The sequence below is a fragment of the Monomorium pharaonis genome, chromosome 2 (assembly GCF_013373865.1).
Source record: "Monomorium pharaonis isolate MP-MQ-018 chromosome 2, ASM1337386v2, whole genome shotgun sequence".
Lineage (NCBI taxonomy): Eukaryota > Metazoa > Arthropoda > Insecta > Hymenoptera > Formicidae > Monomorium > Monomorium pharaonis.
In genome coordinates, this window is record NC_050468.1 from 22,463,644 (window position 1) to 22,480,855 (window position 17,212).

General features: G+C 36.1%; 1 protein-coding gene across 1 annotated transcript in view; it reads right to left on the reverse strand.

Moving 5' to 3' along the window:
• The window catches only part of LOC105834482, a 289,072-nt gene that overhangs the window by 269,457 nt on the left and 2,403 nt on the right, over nt 1–17,212 (reverse strand). The gene's annotated exons all lie outside the window — the stretch shown is intronic.

The following is a 17,212-nucleotide window of genomic DNA, read 5'->3' on the forward strand; positions in this document are numbered from 1 at the left end:
GAAGACTCTTTACAAGCTGATTATGACCATATAAGCTGCAATCTATGATGATGAGGTGCCATCAAAGGCAACCTTCTGTCATCAAATAAGTCGTTCTTATATTGCCTTACAGCTGATACTTTATAAACAACTTTTTTATAAAAATGTTTTAAAAAATATACTATTTTAAAAAAATGTAATTTCAAAAATTTTGATCAACAATTTAATTGACTAATCACAAAGTTCTAGTCCTCTTTTGGTTATTTCAAAAGTCATATAGAAGAATAACAAATTAATTTATATATTTCAAACATACATTGAAATATACGCATACAAATTTTAATTTAACGTTTCACCATTTATCCCATAATAAAAAAATAAGAATATAATATTTAAATATTGGATTATTTTTTAGTTAAATATTTTCAATATGCGACTTATGCTTAATTCTCCTGCTATAAAATAAAAACAAGTTCATGTTAAATCCGCTCTTGACAAAACTATTATTCTCAGCTTAAAGCTTTAGCTTGACGGTCATTATAATGTATATAATTGTTGCAAGCATTTATATAAAAGATTATTCATTTCATCTTCTTGACGAGACGTTTGCTCAAGCCTATGAAGAATAAGATTACGGAGTGCAGGTTGCAGGGTTTAAAAGCGCCGTTTGCTGTGCGGAAATATATTTATGTCTGGTACCAGAAGGATAGGAGAGGATGTAAAACGCGATAAAAGAAGAGATGGAGGAATAGGGATAGGAAAAGGCGGGACCATAGCGAAAGAAAGGCAAAGAGGAGGAAAAGGGAGCCGGCTTGATGCAGCTGGCCGCGAAAAAGCGTCCGTCGTTCGCTGGAGCGAGATCCGCTTTGAGGGAAAAGGAAAATAAAGCAAAATAGCGTGTACCAACGACTACCGTTCTTCCACCATTTTCCGGTTCTACCCGTGCCGTTCTTCAGCGTCCGCAAGTGGCCAGCTGGCCGTCTACGTTACTTCATTACCCAACAGAAGAGGAAAGCGCTCCGCGCGAAATAGTAGTTCGCTAATTAAATTTTTCTTATTTGTACCCGCAACTGTAACGTCCTTCTGATCCAACACTCTTATCGAGAGTGTCGAATAGCCGCCCGAAGGAAACACTTTGTCTAGCGTTTTATTTATCTTTAACCGATAATACTTTCAATGGAAATTCTTTTGATTTGCTTTTTACCTTAATTTTTATGTCAAGACTATTATTGGATCGCGTATTGCTTTATTATCTTACGTTAAACGGAATCAAATGATCAAAGATGTAACATCTCGAAGTTAAAAAAAAGAGAATAAAGAATTTTTATCGTAATAAATAAAACGAAAGGGAGAGTAAGAGCGTTCGATTGGATCTCGAACTACTAACCGCGAAACTAAGAGAAAAACGACTACGAGAGTACCTTAGAGAAAATAGACGACCAAGATTTATCGCGCTACGGCGAACTTTTTCCCCCTTTTTCTCAATCGGGTGAATCGATCGGTAACGCCCGTCCGCTATTGGGAAGCATAATGCGATTTCACAACAGCAGAAATAAAAGGCCTTGAAAACATCGTGAAGCAAGATCGAGATCTTTCCTGTCGCGGCGGCCGAAATCATTACAAAATGCACGTGATCTCCCCTCTTCCCTCAATCAATCCGGGTGAAACTCTCACGAGGCGAATGATGTGCATCAATGCAGAATCTTGCTGTCGGAAAAGCTCTAATGTTGAAAACCAATGAACTTTCAATTCAATTTCAATTTTCCGCAAGCGCCTTACGAAACTTTCTACAGATTACATCAGTGATATGAAATCGGAATTTTCCTCCGATCGCTGGCGTGCTTACCCGTCGCACAATAATCGCTCACATATCTCTCTCTTTCTCTCTCTCTCTCTCTGTCTTGTTCAAAACAAGAAAGACAGGAGGTAGCCGAGAAGACAGAGAGGCTAAGAAGCCAGCATCTCGCCTCTCGGGTTTATTTCTGGCTGTCCCGAGGACGACGTCACGAGCCGACCAGAATAGCGTGCATCTACGTCATGCCTGGGTAACCCCTGCGGCAAATTTCGGAGACAGACGACAAGGTAGCAGACGAGACGAGCAGCACACGAAGGCGTCAGCTGTTCGACCTGTCTCTCGTAGACTTGCAACGCGAGCACCGCGTGAACTGTGAACATCATCTGATCCCGGCACGTATCAATGCTAAACTGGTCACGAAATTCTCCCTAAAATAGCTAACAAACCTCACACGATGAATTGCGCTAAGCAAAAATGAATAATAATACCATTCAATTATGTAAATTCGAAATCATCTATCATAATAAACGGGACGCGATAAACACGGTTCACCGCTTTTAATTAACGTTCTGCAATGTTTCGTCAGTACACATTCAAATCGCAAATCGACTTGATGCCGTATGAAGATTATTTCTCGACAGTAGAGCTCATTCGTATTCCGTTAACCAGACGCCGGTACCGAACGGTGGTTCGTCGTCTCGTTACGTTACGAACGCAAGACGAAGGAAACGGAAGAGAAGATGCGCGCAGAACGAGGACGGGAAATGGGAAGACGATGAAGATGGGCAACGGGATAAGAGAGAGAGAGAGCAGTGGCATGTCTAGGGTACTTTTCTAGGTGCGCGAGCGCAGGCGTTATTCAATTAACGGAGGTTACGCCGCTCGTAGTTTCTACCTTCATTACCTAAACTTCGTCTGCTTCTGGTTTTCCTGATTTCCATCTAGAGGACGGTACGTCCTTTAAAATATCCGCGCAAATATGTTACATTTAAAAAATCATAAAATGAAAGCAAATAAATCGCATATCCTAATCTAATGACAAATATTTAAGGTCCGATTTTTCATTAACTGGTTAATTTGGGATTTTATCTGATTAGATTTAATCTGACGTTTCACCCAATAGATTTCATCCATTTCAATCAAACATTTTATCAATATTCTTTTGTTGTTTATCGCTAGAACTGCTTTAAAGTTTTGATTTACGACACATATAAAATTAAACAGAATATATAATGAAATCAATTTTCATGAACAAGAGACTATTAAAACTGAAAACTAGAAATATTTTACAAAGTATAGGATAAACTCGAATATGATGACCATAGTTTTTTAAGATGCAAAATACATACTTTTATTTTTATTATTTTTTAATAGTTCGATATATTACTTTTCTGAAGCTTAAAGCATGTAACACTATCAACATTAAAAAGAAAATACTTAATAAAAATTTTATATTATTAAAATATTAAAACATAAACATTGGCCATCTTTCACAACTTTTAGTGAGAAGATAACCATAATATTATAAGTTCGCCACATATATGTACTTTATGTATTAAAAAAAATTATTTATTTAAAAAATAGAAAAAGAAAGAAAAAATATAATCACACATTACAATTTACATGCCTTTATTATGTATTTAACATTAATTATGCTCAACTATAATTTATTCGATGTGGCAATTTTTAACAAACACATGAAAGACTTTGCAGGCAATCAAAAGTAAAAACGTGTTATAATATCCACAATATTGTTATTTCGAATAATATACGCACATAAACTAAATATCAACTATAGTAATTATCTTTAAAAGTAATTACAAGAACACTATTTAGAACATTATTTAGCCAATATTGGAGAAATTATAGCCATTTGCCATTTTCTCCGTATGGACATCTTACCCTAATGTATGTACGTTAATAGAATTTCGTTTAATTCTTAAACTGTTGAATCTATTGTATGGAAATTTCTCGACCTTCGACAAAAACGGTACACTAGACTAACCAGTTTGAAGTAGTGCCAAACGTTAATTTACGTAACACTGACTTAGATTCATTCCGAGCAACGAGTAAAATAAGAGAAAATTAAACCCGGAGGACCTTGACTGTGAAATATTAACACATTTCAAATAGTGCTCACATACACAATTTCTTTATCGAAAAATCTAATTTGCTTTAACAGTCTGACGAAAGAACCATTAATAAAAGGCAAGATGTTTCCAATGTGTATGCCATGCCGAAGGCGCGAAACAATAAACGTGCATTCCTACGGCCAGCTGTTCTCCAATTAATCCGCTAATTCGACATTCGGAATGGCACGTCCCGGTATCGTAACGAATTCCACCAAGCCTAACGTGACCTTGCATGTAAATCATGCAGATTGCATTCAAGCATAGAAATCGAGACAGAAGTCGCATAACAACATCCGCCGCATGCTTGCGCTGCAGCTGAATTCAGCGTATTGTGGAATCTCGTAAATCTCTATTGCGAAACGGTCAACGAGTTCCACACGAGGCACACAATCATTTCATTATCACCACACAAGAGGCGTTTCGACACTTTGCTGTACCAAACACGCGAAATTTTCCGGTTGTTCAGCCGGATCGGGATTGACTATCATATCAATCAAAGTACCGTTGGCGCACATCGAATAACGTCACGTAGCAATAAATCAATTCACGAAATTATTAAATTTTTTCCCAAAATATTTTACGTTACTAAATCAACTGTGTATGTAATTTTTTTTATTATTTTATAAGTCTATGTCACCCTCATGTCAATAATATTATTAATGCTTTTGTTTGATGTAGCTAAAGCTAGCAGTCAACCGTCGAGCAGCCAGGGCCAAACGTCATATAGGACAGGGGACACCATTCAATCAGACGTTAAAAATTCCCTGGTTATGAGATCTTCATTCGCGATCGTTATTAAATGTTTAGTGGTTTTTCTAATTGTTAATTACGTTAATCAGATAAATACAAAAAACGCTGTCTTCAAATTTCTACGAAAATATTTTTTTATGTCTAGAACGACTTAATTAACCGTATATGAGAAATTTTTATGAAAATGCATTTTTGCAAAACATAGTTGATTGCCAGAATAATGCAGCGATTTTTTTTGTAAAGTACATTACCACTTTTTGCCGCACCCAGAGCCGACGACAAAGACGTAGCGGTTTCACGGCTCAAAACGATAAAAATTAATTTAAAAAATATTTATAACAATTAGGAAAATGCACGTCCTCCCGTGAATGATCGATCAGTCGATTGTACGTTACGGAAAGATATTTCCAGCCAAATTTGGAGAAAATCGTACCATGCGTTTAGGCGTGAGACGCAAAAAACGATACAAATTAATTTTTTAAATATTTATAACAATTAGAGAAATGCACGTCCTCTCGCGAATGATCGATCAGTCGATTGTACGTTACGGAAAGATATTTTCAGCCAAATTTGGAGGAAATCGTACCATGCGTTTAGGCGTGAGGCGCATAAAACGATACAAATTAATTTTTTAAATATTTATAACAATTAGAGAAATGCACGTCCTCTCGCAAATGATCGATCAGTCGATTGTACGTTACGGAAAGATATTTTCAGCCAAATTTGGAGGAAATCGTACCATGCGTTTAGGTGTGAGGCGCATAAAACGATACAAATTAATTTTTTAAATATTTATAACAATTAGAGAAATGCACGTCCTCTCGCGAATGATCGATCAGTCGATTGTGCGTTACGGAAAGATATTTTCAGCCAAATTTGGAGGAAATCGTACCATGCGTTTAGGCGTGAGGCGCATAAAACGATACAAATTAATTTTTTAAATATTTATAACAATTAGGGAAATGCACGTCCTCTCGCGAATGATCGATCAGTCGATTGTACGTTACGGAAAGATATTTTCAGCCAAATTTGGAGGAAATCGTACCATGCATTTAGGCGTGAGGCGCGGAAAACAATAAAAATTAGTTTAAAAAATTTATAACAATTAGTAAATTACAAGTCTTGTCGCAAATGATCGATTATATATTATAATGACTAAACTCTATGCAAATTTTTCAAAGTTTGTTAAAAATTTCATAACCAAGGAATTTTTAACGTTTGATTGAATGGTGCCCCCTGGAAACGCCTATATGACGTTCGGCCCTGGCCGCTTGACGTTTGGCTGCTGCCTTTGGCTGTTAGTTTCAGCTACATTTTTGTTTGACTGTCACATTCGCATTTGACCTGTGACATGTATTCTACCTCTTATGTGAAATGAGAAATTTTAAATTAAGAAGAAAACGCAAATCAATTAAAGAATTGAATTTAAAATAATATAATATACAATTTAGAAAAATTTACCCTTTGAACTCCTCGACGTCTCTTGACTCAGATTTACTGGCATTATTTTTCGTTGCATTATGTACATAATGGTCCACAAAACAGATATCACCGGCGCCCACATATCGTAAATGTCACACACCGCGTGATTCAATACACGCTTCTATATTCCGCAATTATAGCGAAACAGTTTTTTCATAGTTATCCAAACACTATGTCGTTCAAAGTTAAATATAAAGCAATGTAAACGCTTTCTAAATTTTTAAATAATTAAAAAGTTCAAATGAAAACAATTCAAAAAACTCCACAATATGTGAAAAAGAGACTGTTACTCTAAAACTCAAGCCTAACAGAAATAATCGAGATCAGTGATCGTGATGTATAAATAGATAACCAGACACGTCACTTTAGAAAGAATATCAGTATAAAATATTATATGTCACATTTGAAAAGTTAAACACATGTATATAAAAATAGCATCATCAAAGTGTTGTCAATAAAACTTTCTACAATAAATTCAACTAAATACCCTGTGAATGAGATAGAGCCAAATAAAAGATTTTTTTTTCTAAAACAAACACTCTTTAAAAAAAGCCAGCAAAGATATTTAATATTATATCATCACAATATCACTCCAATACAATAAAATCAATCAATCACGAAAGTGATAAGTCATTTTTCACCTTAATTTTTAAATCAAAATTCCACGCAATAATGCTGCGATATATGTCTATACATTCTCAAAATTAACAACAATTTTGGCGATGACCCAGCCGACTCGTACTTATTTGTCGTGCTTATAACACGTGGCGTTTAATGACACGTGACACAGAGATTACGCGAGCCCCGCCGATGCCCCGCGTCGCGAATGTTGACGAAGATGAGTCGCTCTTTCTTCGCATTCGTCAAAGCGAATCTCTACAGGCAGATCAAAGGATTTTCGCTGTTAAATATGGGATATTCGCAAAAAAGCAAAAAAATCAACGGTCGTCCCGTTAGCGACAAGCGTGGGCACGCTTCGAAATTCGACTGCTGCATCTTATCCTAAATTTAGTCTTGCCGGCTGCGCCCTAGAAAGATCTACATGAGTGTGTACAAACTTGTATGTATATATATTTGTATGTGAGTATGTGACTTTAATGACGTCTCGCGATGTCGGGCGATGTGTGAAAAGGAAATCGACGTCTGCACTAGGATTGTGTAACTTTACTAACTCGCTATAGTATATTAATTTACGAATTTAGAGACACTCTGTATATATTATTTAAGTGCTTCAATCATTCAAACTTCGTTAAAATATTATTCTATTCTATCATTCTGTAAATACATAAAGATAATTGAAAAAATATCATCTGTTCTTGTATACTTAACCAAATAGAGGCGATTAAGTGTCTTAAATGATTAAATGATTGAAGCACTTAAATAATATACAAAGTATCTTGAAATTCACGAATCAATATACTACAGCAAGAAATATTAAGTAAAATAGTTGTAAATTGGGATTTCAAGCAATAGTTTTGAATTTTCTCGCTGTAATATTTTGATTCGCAAATTTGCTACTCGATATTAGAAATATGTTTATCAATAAAGAAATGTATTGTAATTTAACTTTATGTTTACAGGTTTTATTAGAAATTTTAATAATGATAAGCACACAAAATGTTATCTACATACGCGAGTTAGTAAAGTTACACAATCCTAGTGCAAACGTCGATTACTATGTAGTAACATTAAAAAGACATAATTCCACTTATAATTTTATATAGCATATATCTAACATAAATTTAACATAAATTTTAAAGTTTTAAGGAATTTTAGGATTCCTAAAATCAAAAAATATTTTTCAACATCATGTAAAACGTTTAAAGAGACAGATATAGAATGTGTTTCTATTTAAAAAATATGTATGTTTATCTTAAAAAGTAGGATACAAAATTACATTAAAAAAAATATATTGTTATACATTAAGCACATTTTTCTCAAAACTTTTTTCAAAGTTATAATAAATAAATATATGGTTTCCAATCAATTTGAAATTTTAAAGCAATTTATGTATAACCTTCAATACTCTCTCGGAGTATAAAGATTTTTTCGATTTTAATTTTTCTTTAAGTTTGAATTTTTTTAATGTTTTCGGAAAAGCGTAATTTTCAAATGCAAATATACAGTTTTGCAAAAATAAAATCTTTTTAAAACAAAGTGTTACATGATGTTAAAAAATATCCTTTTTTTTATTTGCTAGGAATTCCTATGACCCTTTCACATACTATACATTTTACATACATTCTCTACGTATATTCTCATTCTTCAAATACTTTCTCGTATTAGCATAAGATTATAAATAAAATTCTATTTTAAATTCTGACGCGAATAGATTATCTAAAGTGGGCAAATTTTTCTGTTTTATAAGTATTTAATCTCTTTACAATAATAAGCAATCACGAAATTAAAACAAAAACATTGAGCTTGTATAAAATTTAATACAGTAACATTGTATGAATGCGTATAGCGAGTGTGTAACAAACGAATAGTATGATCGATACGCGGATACCACGTGGCGCAGCAATACTCGGTGGTACTACGGTCCCGAGATGCGGACTATACTATCGATACTAATTGGCAACCACGACTAGTGTTCAGTGCCAAATGTATCGAAACCATTATAACCCGGTAATGGTAGTAGAGACCAATAATAATTGGGGCGATATGCGACTGACCGAACGAACACGGCGCGATGTGATGAGAAAGTTCGCCGTAACGAGTGTAACAGAATCGATCATAACCGATATTTCAATTGATCAAATTAACAATACACGAATAATGTGTGACGCAAATAATAACAAGCATAATTCATAGGATGGAGCAAAATAATTTACAGCACGTTTAGAATGTAATTCGCGCTTTGATTACAAACGCGTGTGATGCGTATGGGCAAATAATGGGACTAATAGCAATATGTACCGATATCGAGGCACAATGGCGAATTATCCTTCCGTTGCTATACTGTACTAATCGGTTGCCGTCGAATGCGAAAACCGGACAAGTCGCGCGCACGTACGGGCATACATTATTCCGCCACGTGCACAATTAGATTCACCGTCGAGGCACACATCACGAATAATGCTTGCGACACGAATAATTCTATTGATTTCGCCGTACCCTTCGCCTTGATATTAATCGATATGATCCCCTCCGCAAATGCGCCATCCATTAGCGATCGAATTCTCGCACAACGTTCTATCTGTATACACATTCGCCATTCAGAATTTCGTTCAAGAAAACATTCAGAATGCGTTCAACATCGATCTTGACAAGCCTCGAACCTACATTACGAACCACTTGAAAATAAGAGATACATATTTTTAGCGCGTGTTTTGTGCGAGACACATAGAAGAATATTGTTTTCTTATATACATAAAAAATTAGGGTAACTTGTAACCAGGAAGCGCAATTAAATAAAAAACATTCCAGGCTTATCTGGATTATCTCCCGTAACCACTTAACTAACTTCTCACATTCTGTTGATGTTATTAATCCATTTCCGCGATGCACCAGAATACGACTGATCCGTACAAGAGCATCGACCCGCTTACTCGCAAAACCTCAATAGAGAGTCCGCATTTTCAATCACCAACCCCAACCTCTTTCTTCAGTCATTTTGCAGTTCGATCAAGAGGAGTCTTGCCAAGAATTCTACCCGATAATGCCGGGACATGAAAAACCCTTCCGCCCAACACAGCAATGGTGCCTTTCAACTTCGCATCTAGTTTGTCGACCTTTTCACGTGCGTCGACATTGTGAGTACATTTCTCTTTCAGTCTACTGCTTTATTAAATTCGGCACGATAGTATAATTCGTTATTGCATATACGCGGATACACAAGTCATTACTGTTCGAGCCAACTTTTTCTACTAATTATGCCAATCTGATCGATAAATCGAAATTCTATTCGTTACACATTTCCTTTCAAGTGATACAAAAAGTGGTTCTCATTTCAAATAAAAATGTAGGTACTTGAAACATCAAACTATAATTTCTAACGTTATTTTTGCATACAAATCAATAACAGACAATATAATAAAAAATAACTTTAGTACGCAAATCTCTTCTAGATAACAGAGAAACATTTTTCAATCCTGTACATTAATAAAGCGCTCAATATCGAGAGCTACACTTTTAAATTTCATCTACTCTTCTTAACTTTAAATTATATCAGAGTATATAACATACTATGGAACTGTTCAAAACGCATTTCGATCGTAATTATTCAATTATTCCCTAGATTTTTATAATACTTTCTATAAAACGGAGTAATTCTGATTGGAATAATTCAGAATAATTCCTACTGTATATCATTCCAAATCATTGAGTTAATTGTTACGTAAGCCCGGTTTGCAGCACAAAACTGAAGTCGAAACAAAATCGCAGCTGTGCGCGCTTAATCGCGCCGCATCCGCCCGAGATTAACACCGCGAGCGAAGCAAACGCGCAGAAAGCGAAGTGGAAAGGGATAGGAAGTTATGAAAGGCGGAACAACGCGCATACTTGCTGGCTTGAACGAACATTAACGAGGTCGGTTAACCCCGATGCACGATGGCCTGACGGTAGAAACCAATGCGATGAAATATCTACGAACTTCGCGCGCAGGAAGCACCGGCGAGAATTGTTTCGGCAAAACTTACACAAGCGCCCCGGTATACAGGTGCACCTGCGAATAGGTGTATTCCTAGAATTGCTCAGAATCGACGCACGAAATCCGATCCTAATATATTTCTTGCCCGACGTCGCGTTCGCGTTTATTTTAGCACCGCAAATTACTCCGAGACCCATGAGATCGATGCATCACCCATTACGAAAACTTCTTAATTGGATTTTAATTGAGAACGATCGAAATTCGTTCCGACGCGACAACTTTAGCCTCGATGGATTCGTACCGAGAACTCGAGCCGTTCGGTTGATTTCCAATTCAAGGAGATTTGATTTTAGAATTAATATCGTATTGTAAATTCGTAAAAATTGTAAGGGGATTAATTGCGTTAGCAAAGTTTCGATGCTGAACGTGGATAGAATTTCGTACGGCTCTTTTTGTGACAGACTTGTACTTTACGAATGGATGAGATAGATGTTAACGAGGATAACGGGGACACGTATTTAATTTAACGTCTGCGAGGAATCTCGCTGAAATGTCTATTTTCTTTGACGGGTTCAGAATAGAACCCAGCACTCTCGATCGACGATGTCGCTGAGAACAATGGTGACGGGTGTCGTCACGGGCTGAATATAACTGAGTACCAAGCTATAGATGGTTATAAGCAACCGTTGTTTGTAACAACAGAGTTTTGCAGTGCTTTATTATAAAGCTCGCCGAATTATACTATCGTCGTACGATGAAAATACAGAAACTGAAATCATTGTTGGAAGCATTGCAGGGAGCTCCGTATAAGCTCTTACAAGTATTAATGATTCATACGTAGTATGTAGTAATGGAAGTAATAAAGTCTCTTTCGTTGCCGTCTAGCATTGCCGTCTATTATATTTTACGTTATTTGATAGTGTCGAATAAATTTATTCTTAATATTTCACACCATTGGACTAAAAATGACTAAGCTAAAACGTCTCGTGATTATTATTAAAAAAATTAATTAGTTTGTTTTTTTCTCCCCCATGCTCGTGTTATGTGACCTTTGTTCGTAAGTGTGACCTTTCTTCGTGAGAAAAACAAGCACAAAATATTATATAAATTTATTCTGTTACGTCGCTGATAATTTTTTCCTCCCAAAATGATTTTATTATCTGCGGAACGTTGATTTCACCATGTGTGATTGCTCGAGAAATATCTCAAAATATCCAATAATCGTGAAATTTAATTAATGTGCAATCGATGATCACCATTAATCACGAATATAAATCCTGAAAATATTTTGTATTTGTTAAAACTGTTCATTGTTAAAATTTTTGTGTTAAATTTTTTATATATCCAAACAATAATTTAACATAATATAATTGCATTATTTGAATTTTTATGTTAAATTAATATTCAACATTTCTTGATTAAAACAATACAATTTATTTAAAAAAAAAACAAATAATATAAAATAATATAACTTTAAAATGTAAATTCTAAATGAATAAAATGTATGTATGTTAAAATATTATATATAAATAACACATTATAAATATTAATTTTACTAAAGAAATATGTTTCCACAATCTGTTTCGAATTGTATCGTAATTATATCAGTGTTACATTTTTTGTGTTAATTTTTTACATTATATTTCACACAAAATTATATTTTAACATTTATTCATCTTGTAAAATTTTTTTTTAACAGAAAAATGTAAATGGACCGTTCAAAGCATGCATTATATATTAAATTTGACACAAATGTTTTAACCGCGTACGGAATAACAGAAGCAAAGTTTATAATCAAAAGTTTCAAGAATATGTGAATTTTGAAACAGAACTACTATCAAGTAACACATCGTATATCGTTTTATCATACAACAATATTTATAATGCTTCGCGGGAGCATTATCGTAGCAAACAGCTGCAGCAAAAGCGTTCGACTGAGCATCGTGCAGTCTCCAAGACTCCACACGGAAATATGCAAGCTGAAAGTAATAAACTTTTTCCCGGACACGCAAGATTGCGCCGTAAAGTACGACGGGCAATAACTATAGACAAACCGGGCCATCGAAACACGCCTACACACCACGCCTACCATCCCCTGTACGTATAACGGTACATAGGTAAATATCTAAGCTCCTGTAAAACACGGCGGGCACATCTCTGCTCTGGGAAGAGTGTGCATATATGCGCTCTCGCCCCACTTCCCATTCATTGCTCTCATTATCAGACACGTCATCTCCTCTTTCGTCCTTCACTGCCGCGTCTTCTATCATACGGGAGAGTGTGTATCTGCGCATATATATACGAAGGTAAAGTAATAACACATTGTGTAAGAACAAAGGGCCGGCACATAGGACGCCCATGGTCTCCGCGATATTTCCCGATATTTCAGACACAACAGTCGAATTCGAATTTGAATCGCTCGAAGTCACTCTGCGACCTCATTTCGCAAATTTATCGAAAATTGCAAATATTTATCTTTTGTCACAGGAAAAATATATTCCTTCGAACATACGGTAATATTAGAATCACAATTTTTTTTAACTTCCTGGAGCTGGCATTGTCTTATTGTTATTAAATTTTATTAATTTTCCTCAAAAATCTTATAAGAATCTATCAATATTATTTTATTTTGATTTTTGTCGACGCCTCTAGTCTCTTTGATGATATTCAGTAATAAATACTATATACAGTTCCACTTTTAAGTATAACTAAACTGAAAAAGTCCAAAATTTACTGATTTATATACTTCTGTGTAGAAAGTAAACGTTGTAAATATTGCCGCTAAAAAATTAATGTTTAGATTTAAAAAATTCTACAGAGTATATATGTCAAATTTTTAATTTCAAATAACATATATAGTCTAAATCATTCGTTAAATCCAACTAATTTCATATCTACCGCAAAGTGGATGATTACTTTAACGCAACTAATTAATAACAATTCACGTACAATTATTGTAACAATAAAAATGCAAGCTAAATTTTGTAATTCATTAACGCGTTCTCTTTATTTTTAATCCGTATGTGTCGGGATAAAGTGTATAATATAACAGCTAGCCTGAAACAACATACACAATACGATACCCAATTAGTCGATAACGGAGTGAAAGATCACATGCAGTCGTATACTATACGTGAATGCCTGCACAGTGTAGTATATGTAGCAAGTAAATATATAAAGCCCGCAGGTTGTCGGGCTGAGCGAGCTAGCGAGCCATAAACTATCCACGACTCCCCCGTGTTGCTATCTCTCTACGTCTTCGTGGGTCTACAAAAACGCATGCACCGCAGAAATTGAAAACCATCGTTGTTACGACCTTGCCGCGTGTCTCGTCTTACAAATTAGAAGCGCGCTGCAACTCAACGTTTAACCAAGTAACCGAACATACAAAAAGGAAATACCAACGATTCTAATTAGTAAAAATAAAATATAACATGTGACTTCCGACGAGACAATGCAAGAATGCAAGATCCTGCAAGGATATAACACGTATTCTCAAACAGCGACTCGCACAGAGATATAAAGGAATAACTTTATATAAATATAAATATAAATTTTTATATTATAATACCTAAAAGTCATTAGAGAAAAGGACGAGTCTATGGAAGTTTCTCCGCGCTTTTTTGCCGCGGCAAAAGTCTTTTATTTAAAAAAAAAAAAAAAAGAAAAAATATTTTTCGAAGTTGCATCGCTGCTTCGACAATGAACGTGTCTATTTTAGCGTTAACGCTGTTTACGCCCGAATACCCTTCTGGATACATCCGCCGTTGGCCTACATACGCAGAAGTTCATAGCTGAAAAGAATCAATACGTTACCTTTACCTCTACCTCGTTTTCTCTCGTGGCACGTGCTGCCGTACAATCGTTATTCCTCCATACAACGTACACTCTCCCAAATGTGATCGCGTCGCGCGAGTGACGTTTTTGCAAAAATTTGTAAACCCGAATGCGACAAGACCGAGAGGCAGCGGAGAAGTCACCCCCCCCCCTCGCCCCTCACCCCTCCCACTGTCGATTTCTTTTTTTTTTTCGCGCGAGGCGACGATTTGACGCGCGCTGCTGCACCACGCTCGCAAAACACATGGCATCCAGAGATTAAACCTCAGAAGAGAACTTGCACGGCTCCATGCAAGGACGTCATAAAGTGCACGCTATTCAAGGAACCCGGGCGCTTTTGTTATACGCGCCTTTCTTATCCTTCGAACGGGGGTACGACGTATACGAACGCACAACGACGACCCTCGGTGAAGTGCGAAATAATATCACGTTTCCACATTCGCGTCCTGCTAATCGGTTTAACGGCGAGGAAAATTATCGCATGCAGAAGTTACCACAGTTAGATTTGGCAAAGACGAATCCTAAAGTTATTAAAAGCGATCGCTCGTTTTCAGTAGCGCGGGGCTGGCTTCGCGCAAAGTCTCGAATTTCGCTTCCGACTTCCCCGAGAGAGAGAGATCTCGACTTAAAGAAACCCATCCATCCCGTATACGTTTCTAGCGCGATCGATCCTCCGCTCACTCCCCCCTTACTCCCCCCGACGACAATTAAACATTGAATTGACGTTAAATATATACTCCTGGTGATTTTCACGGCCCCGCGATCGCTGTCGCTCACGCGACTTTAAGCGAGAAGTTAAATTTAAACCAAACCACAACGGCGGTTTAAATTCGACCTAAACTCTACACGCGAAACGCGCTTTTAAGCAAACACCTATACATCGTCGCCTACATCGCGATTCTAATTAAATGGCCAAAGTGAGTTACGTCTGAGCATTAAGTTGGAAATTCTGCAAAAATAGGATGGCCTCCTTTCCACGCGGAGAATCACTCGAACAAAACAACGCCGGCGGCACTTTAGTAAGTTTGCAAGAAACGAGAGGGGAAATCTAATAAGTATCGCTGTCTTCGCCGTGGCTCGCAAAATTCTTCGACTTAATTTCCGATAAGAATAAGCAAAATAAACACATTTTAAGTGCACTCCGCTTCGGTGTGTCGGCAGCAAATCGTTTCATTAAAATGTCAATGCTTGTATAAAACTATCCAGAATCGTATTATAAGTAAAAGAATCTTACGCGTATTTATAATGCCGTAGTCAATTTTATACGGTCAATCGCGTGTGTAATAAAGAATCCGCTTCATTATATGTCGATATGGGATCATCGCCGGCGGGAACGAAAAATTTGAAATCTCGCGATTATGGAGCAAGGTTGACGCTCCAACTCTAAAGAGAGGCCGTTGAAGAAATACGGCGTCGAGAAGCGAGGCCGACCGGGAAGCGCGATGCAATTTCGAGAACAGAATATCGTCGGTACGCCTGGTGGTGACCGAGCCCATGGCCGTGAGAGTTACACGTCGGCATTACCACGGGCAAGGGAGCCCCGCCTAGAGCCGAAATTATTGCGTTTTCTTGGCCCCCGTTCAAGCAACGAACGGCAGCTTATATGCCGCGACGACGACGCGACGACGCGACGACGCGATTATTGCAACACGCCGCCAGCCAACCTAGTCCACATCGAATCCCCGATCTCATCGAGTTCCCCGATATCGAGGCTTCCGCCGCTACGATTTCGTGCATGAGAATCGAATGTGAAAATAATGCGATTAATAATATATTGAGGAAAAATCGCGGTGTACTGGTAACACAATTCAATTCGAGAGAGAGAAAGGGAGAGAGAGGTAAATGAACGTGGCACAGCGGAATTTTATTGCTCGATAAGGTTTTATATGCATCTTCTAGTTCTTCAAAGTACGCGTCGTTAGTTTCGATCTGGAAACTATGTTCTTATAAAATAAACCATTATTGTTGGGACTGAGAAGTATTTTTAGAGTAGCAGGAACAAGGAAATTTATCGTTGTTTTATAAATGCATAATGCATGCATATAAACCATGTTGTGTGATTAATCAAAATCATTATATTTCGTACTAAACTGCCAAATAGCGATAAAAAATTGTTCATCAAAATATAAAAAAGTAACAAATTACTTTCTAAGTAACGATAAAAGTAACGCCTAACTTTTATAAAGTAACATTTTAAACTCTGGTACAAATTATTAACTACATTTTGTATATTATCAATTATTTTATAATTTATTAATATTTAAAGGCACTGTGTAGTTCTATTCAGTCAATTATTTTATTACATTATTTAAAAAAAAAACAAGAAAATATTTAAAAACATGGAAAAAGTATGTTAGACAACTTATTATTATGAGAATATTTCAAAAAATTTATTATTTTAGAGTAACACATTACTTTTAGATTCTTAACTTTGAATATCGCAATATTAAAATAATTTATGTCTAATACTCATGCTAATAAATTTCTACTAGAAATGCAAAAGCCAATAAGATCCCTCCCTCGTCGAATTGTACAGAATTTGTGAGAAATATTATTGAATACTAAAAATTTTTCTATAACTGCTTTTTGGTTTTATTTTGATTTTAATGCAATTAACTTTTCGTATAATCCCAAAGATAAATCTGA